Genomic DNA, 7,092 nt, shown 5'->3' with positions numbered 1-7,092 from the left:
AACAACAAAAGCAGTAGCTTGACAACAACAGCAGCAATTCAACAACAGAAACAGCAGCAACAAAAAACAGCAGCAATGCAGCAGCAGACCCAATAGCAGCAACAACAAAAACAATCGCAGCAGCAGCAAAAACAGCATCAATGCAACAGCAGCAGCAGCAACACAACAGCAACAAAAGCAACAACAACCACAACAACAACAACCACAGCAAGAACAGCAACAGCAATCACCACCTCAACGGCAGCACCACCAGCAAGCTACACTCAACAGCAGCAACACTAACAAATAGGAGCAGCAACAGTAATAACAATTGACGAAACCTGAACAGCAACAACAGCAGCCAGCCACCACCTCAATAGCAGCAGCAGCAGTAGAAGCAGAAGCAGTGCAACTGATGGTAGGAAAAGCAACAGCTGCCACGGGCCAGCGCGGGGAATCATCTAAGTGGTCGTACGACCTACTAGAAATAACTGCCAGGTTTCCCTCGAATCACGCTCAAAAGGACACATCCCACCTGCAGAGAACCTTAGAAGCTCCTCTGTACACCGAGAAAAGATGGAATGGTCGTGGGGCGGCATACCTATGGTTATCGATCGTCTGGATCCAGGCTGCCAAACTACAACAACAATAGCGTATCATCATCGCCAGCATCAGCAGCAGCAGCAGCAGCAGTAGCTGCAGCAAAAGCAGTTAAGTAATAACACCACCTGCAACTGTAGCAGCAGATGTAATACGACAGATGCTGTAATGGCAGTAGTAGTTAGTTGTATAATGAGCAGTTGTAGTAGTTTCATGGGATGCATAGCTGTATTAGATCTCTCTCTATCTTTCACATCTATCTATCTATCTATCTATCTATCTATCTATCTATCTATCTATCTATCTATTTATCTGTCCGTCTGTCTATCTGTCTGTCTATCAACCATCACCATTAATTTGTCAACCAGTAACTTTATCCATATCATTGTCATGCAATCCACCCTGTCCTTATTAACTCGCCCATGTATCGCCGTATCACATCACATAACATTGCATTACAAACTTCAGACTAACGAGATAGGTAACCTACCTCCACATAGTCTTTCAATTTGCTAGAGATAACAGCCAAATCTCTCTTATATTACATACACTATAACTGTTTCCGGAAAAAGAAAGACATGAGCAATGTAGTCCTTGAAGGACGCGTTACATTAATGTAGTCCAAGATACACTGAGTTCGAAAAAGAAAGAAAAAATGGAACGGGATAGTCATAGCTGGAATGTCTCTTGGTTAAAGTTCTACCCCAGTGTTTCTCAACCATTTTTTTGCCCATGGATCCTTTTCGTTCCTATTTTACTCTACTGCACCTCCGTAGACATTCGATGCATATTAAAAAAATCTTACTGCATTTCTAGGCGTGGCTGTGTGGTAAGAAGCTTGCTTCCCAACCATATAGTTCCGGATTCAGTCCCACTGTGTGGCACCTTGGGCAAGTGTCTTCTACTATAGCCGCAGGCCGAACAAAGCGTTGCGAGTGGATTTGGTAGACGGAAACTGAAAAGAAGCCCGTCGTGTGTGTGTGTGTGTGTGTGTGTATGTATATATATGTGTGTGTGTGTGTGTGTGTAGTTATTTATGTGTGTCATTGTGTCTGTGTTTGTCTTCCCACCATCGCTTGACAACCGATGTTGGTGTGTGTACGTCCTCGTAACTTAGCGGTTCGGCAAAAAAGAACGATAGAATAAGTACCAGGCTTACAAAAAATAAGTCCTGGGGTCGATTTTTTCGACTACAGGCGGTGTTCCAGCATGACCGCAGTCAAATAACTGAAACAAGAAAAAGGATAAAAGAATGAAAGAATAAAACATTAGGAATTGTATAAAAAGAAGTTTAAGTATTTTGCGTATTGTGGAAGTTTGTAATCCAATGTTATGTGATGTGATATGGCGATACACGGGCGTGTTAATAAGGACAGGGTGGATTGCATGACAATGATATGGATAAAGTTACTGGTTGACCAATTTATTGCACTTAAATTTTAACAACAGAATCTTATATGGACCCCACCAAGAGTCATACAGACACCGGTTGAGAACTACTGGTCTCTCTGATGAGATTAGATGACAATAGAAATAAAGCCAGCAGCTTTTTTATATCACCGAATTTCACCTGATACCACAAACTTCTGCCGTTCTCGACCATCGATATAACACTCCAACGCAATAACCACCCACAGATACGACTCGACGTGGGTGTCTCTATGTAATCGCTTGGACCTAACAAATCATAATTAAAAAAATTTAGATGGAAATTGTAGCTAAATTCATTGAAACCGCAATGTCTTAAAGGACGGCAGGACACATTTTAGAATGTCGTCTGATCTATAAGCCTATGTAATCAGGGTCAGGACTGAACCGGGCCATGGCAACACAACACTGTATGGCCCATAATGATAAGTCGTACTCCTTTCTGTTATTACCCCACGATACGCAACAACGCCGAACTACACATCGATATATTATACGTATACGATAATACATCATGGTTTATATGGTAAATCAACAACCCTTGTTTTCGTTACCGCACTACCACAGCCCACGCCACTCTATCACACATGCATACACACATACATACATACATACATACATACATACGTACATATATATCCACAATACTCCTCAACTCATAGACATATTAATTCTCATGTTATTTCGCTAGTCGTAATAACACACGCACATATAGCATATCAGGATCCATAGAGATATTATTCTCGTTTACCTTTCACTGTTATCACACAGCACACTACATACACACCCTCACTATATTTTGCATATCGCACATCCCAATATACCACGGTGCTATACGATATCCACCCACATCATGATACAGTATATCATGCACATAAGAATATACCACGACCCATATGATATAGCACCACACTTCCTTTCGTTATAGAGGGTACGTCGTGCAACACTACGACGTACCCTTATCCAAATAATTATATCCCACGTCGTACAAGAATGATATCATAATACAACCACAACCGATACGATATTTCAGCCAATGCCATACGATATACGAACTAACATCATACGCTGCTATCGCGGTTCAGTTGTGGAGCTGTTATAGATACTCTTATTAGGAATCAACAGGCATTTCGTGTTTTTTTTTTTTTTTTCACTAAAAGCAGACGACAGCATGAACGCTGTGTAAATAATGTGTCAAATGATTATGGCGGATATTGTCAGTCACACTCGAGACTGTACAAGTACTACGAGTAGTAGTAGTAGTAGTAGTAGTAGTAGTAGTAGTAGTAGTAGTAGTAGTAGTAGTAGCGCAAAAATCAACATCAATGAAAAGAACATTCAAAGACAGATTTAGCAGCTATGTGGTTTCTAGATTTACTAGAAATAGCTGCAAAATCTCTCGCTTCAATCAAAACCATTGCCGTCTTACGGAAAGAAAGGACATGATGCTTCGATAATTTAGTCTTAGATGAAAACTTAGACGGGATGGTCACGGTTAGGATGCTTTGATTGTAGGTTTATTCAAGGTTGGTAAACAAATAATTTCAGTAAAGAGTGATAACATTGAGTTCCGTAGTAGGAGCGATAGCAACGGAAACAAAAGTGGCATCGGCAGCAGCAACATGACAACAACAACAACAACAACAACAACAACAACAACAACAATTGCAGCAGCAGCAGCAGCAGCAGTGATCATGAAAATAACGATAACATAACATTTAGCAGTCAATGACAACAGTGATCGCATCAATAACACTAATGACAACAACAACATTAAAAACAAGGGTGATCACGACGATAGTGACAACAACAACAACAACAATAACAGTAACAATGTGCCAACAGGGGAACCTCTACGTAGTTGTTACATTTACTAGAAACAACAACCAAATCTTCCTCCACAGCACATTGTTATAGTGGATAACCTAACATAGAAATACTTCTAAAAAGAAAAAAGTGAAGAAAAGATGAAATAGCCACAGCTGGAACGCCTTTTATCGTATATGTCCTACATCAGGCTTGACCTGGGGTTAAACAACAACAACAACAACAACAATAACAGCAGCAGCAGCAAGTAGCATGTTATTCTCAGTAATGTATCACGCTTATTGTTATTGTCGTCGACAGCTCCTCAGCCACCCACGCTCCGTACATGGAAATATAGTGCAGTACCCCTAAGACAAAACAGTAACAGTTAGCCTTACACCCACTTCTCGCCTGTCTCTGGTAGCTACCACTGTTGTCAGGATGGGCACGTATGTACAGGTAATTAAACACCTACACGTGCATCTCTCGCACGTAGATCCAGGGGCAGTTAAATAATGACTTCCACTTTCATCTGTTGCATACGTTAAGGGCACGGGGCTAAGTGGTTAACGTATTCGGTTCACAATGGTAAAGTCGTGCGTTCGATTCCCGGCAGTGCGTTGTGTTCTTCAGCAACGTACTTTATTTCATGTTGCTCCTTCAGTCCACTCATCTGGCAAAAATGAGTAGTACGTGCATTTCTACAGGGCTAGCCTTGTCACATTCCGTGTCACACTGAATCTCCCTGAAAAACTATGTTAAGGGTACGCGTGTCTGTGGAATACTCACCCATTTGCTCGTTAATTTCACGAGCAGGCTGTTCTGTTGATCGGACCAACTGGAACCCTTGTCGTCGTCGCAACCGACGGAGAGCCAGTTAGTTAAGTTAAAGGCGGTAAATTAGCGGAAATGCAAGAACGTCGGGACAAAATGCTGTACGACGCCCTTTGCGATCTGAGTTCAAATTTCAACGCGGTCAGCTTTGTTTTTCATCTTTTCCGAGGTCGATAAAATAAAGTACCAGTCATATACTGGAGGTATTGGCCTTTTGTCTCAATCAGAAATAATTATGCATCTTAAATCTGTTTCTTTCAATTTCACTATCTCTCAATTTCCTTCTCTACCTCTCCACTCTCTCTCTGTCTCTGGATCTCTCTCTCTCCTGGTTTATCTTTCACCGGGTTTCTCTCTCACCGGGTCTCTTTCTGTCTATCTGTCTGACTCTGTCTGTCCCCACCTCTCTCTCTCTCTCTCTCTCTCTCTCTCTCTCTCTCTCTCTCTCTCTCTCTCTCTCTCTCTCTCTCTCTCTAAACGTTTTTCGATCCCTATTGATCGGTTTCGAAAAGTAAAATTCTACATTGTATTGTCCCCTCTGTGTTCGGCCCTGCGTGGCTAAATAAAGAAATCTATCTATCTATTCATCTATCTGTTTCCCTTGATTTCTGCTCTCATACCACGCTCCAGTCTTGCTTACAGGTGCAAAACCTGCACCCCCCCCCCCCACACAAATGCATACATGCATGGTGGAAGTCAACTCGTCACCAAGTAAGACCACTTCTTCAACACAGTAAGTCCGTGCAAACGATTCGAGAGTCCAAGAAGCTCTTGTCCATGTATTTGCTTTGTGTGGTTAAAACGTTGCACAACACTGAACCCATTTTCCGGAGCAATCAATTTTAAAGCCAGTGGCACATCAGAAGTTGAGATGACCAGACACCAACTGCACTTCGAGCTTTTTTACGAGTTTACCTTCTCCGAGAAGGAAGTTCTAACAAGAACTAGGGGTCCTTGTCTCCTGGTGGTTTACATGCTAGTTAACCCATAGCTGGAATCCTAAAGTTTGCTACTATTCCAGGCCAGAGTAGGCCTGGGGACAATGTTGGCTAAGAGGTGGTCCCATACTCCTTAAAACCCTGGAAAACCCATACCAGGATTCAACCTCTGGATTCAGGTTAAAGTCATACCTACAACGTACATATACACGCATACATGCACACATACCTCACAATCATATATACTTACAGACACAGGTATATATTACACACACACACACACACACACACACACACACACACACACACACACATATATACACACATATAAAATAATATACATATATATATATATGTAAACATATATACATGCGTATTTACACACACACACACACACATATTCTTTTATCTTTTCACTTGTTTAATTCATTTTGACTGCGACCATACTGGAGCACCGCCTTTAATCGAGCAAATCGACCCCAGGATTTATTCTTTGTAAGCAATGTTGAGGAGGACAACACAGACACACTCACACACATACACACACACACACACACACACACACACACACACACACACACACACACACACACACACATACGACGGGCTCCTTTCAGTTTCCGTCTACCAAATCCACTCGCAAGGGTTTGGTCGGCCCACGGCTATAGCAGAAGACACTTGCCCAAGGTGCTACGAGGTGGGACTGTACCCGGAACCATGTGGTTGGTAAGCAAGCTACTTCCCACACAGCCACTCCTGCGTCTACATATATTATATATATATACACACACACACGTACACAGGTGAGTGGACAAACGAAAGAAGGACAATTAACACATCTATTGACAGTGACATGTATGGATCAAAACAGCTTGATTCAAATTTCGTGCTACTTAAAATTTCAATGCTCGTAGTGCTTATCCTTCAACAGTAAAAGCTATCACCGCTCAACGAAAAGATCCGCGAACTTTGAAACTTTATGTAGTAGGGAAATTGAATGAAGCTGTTTTGATCCATATATATATATATCATTATAAAAATTTGTAGTTTGGAATCAGTAGTTCTTTGACTGCTATTTCTAAATTTTCAGTATGTTGGAGAACCAACTCAATTGCTAATCCCTGTATATTTATAATGATAAATAGTTTTACCGATAAAGGTTTTTTTCATACTGAACTACTTGGCAGAATTGTTAATTATTAATTCTATTATTAATTGACGATTTTCTGCCCTTATTCTTGTATATATATATATATATAAGAGAGAAAAAAAAAGAAAACGCTTTAACGCTTTAAGTACTTTGTTATGAATAAAAGTATAAAAATGTATTTGCATTTTTATAAAATATGCTACCAGTTTCAATCGCTTTCAAAAGACGATTTACTCATGTTGATGTAAAAGGAAAAATGAATTAAAATAGATTAGATTAATCCTTCATGATATCAGTTCTGGATGTTCACACGTTTTTTTTACAAAAAATCATATGACGCTGGTGTTTCCTTAAGTC

This window comes from Octopus bimaculoides, chromosome 15 (assembly GCF_046866305.1).
Source record: "Octopus bimaculoides isolate indiv1 chromosome 15, ASM4686630v1, whole genome shotgun sequence".
NCBI lineage: Eukaryota > Metazoa > Mollusca > Cephalopoda > Octopoda > Octopodidae > Octopus > Octopus bimaculoides.
This window is presented reverse-complemented; position numbering follows the sequence as displayed.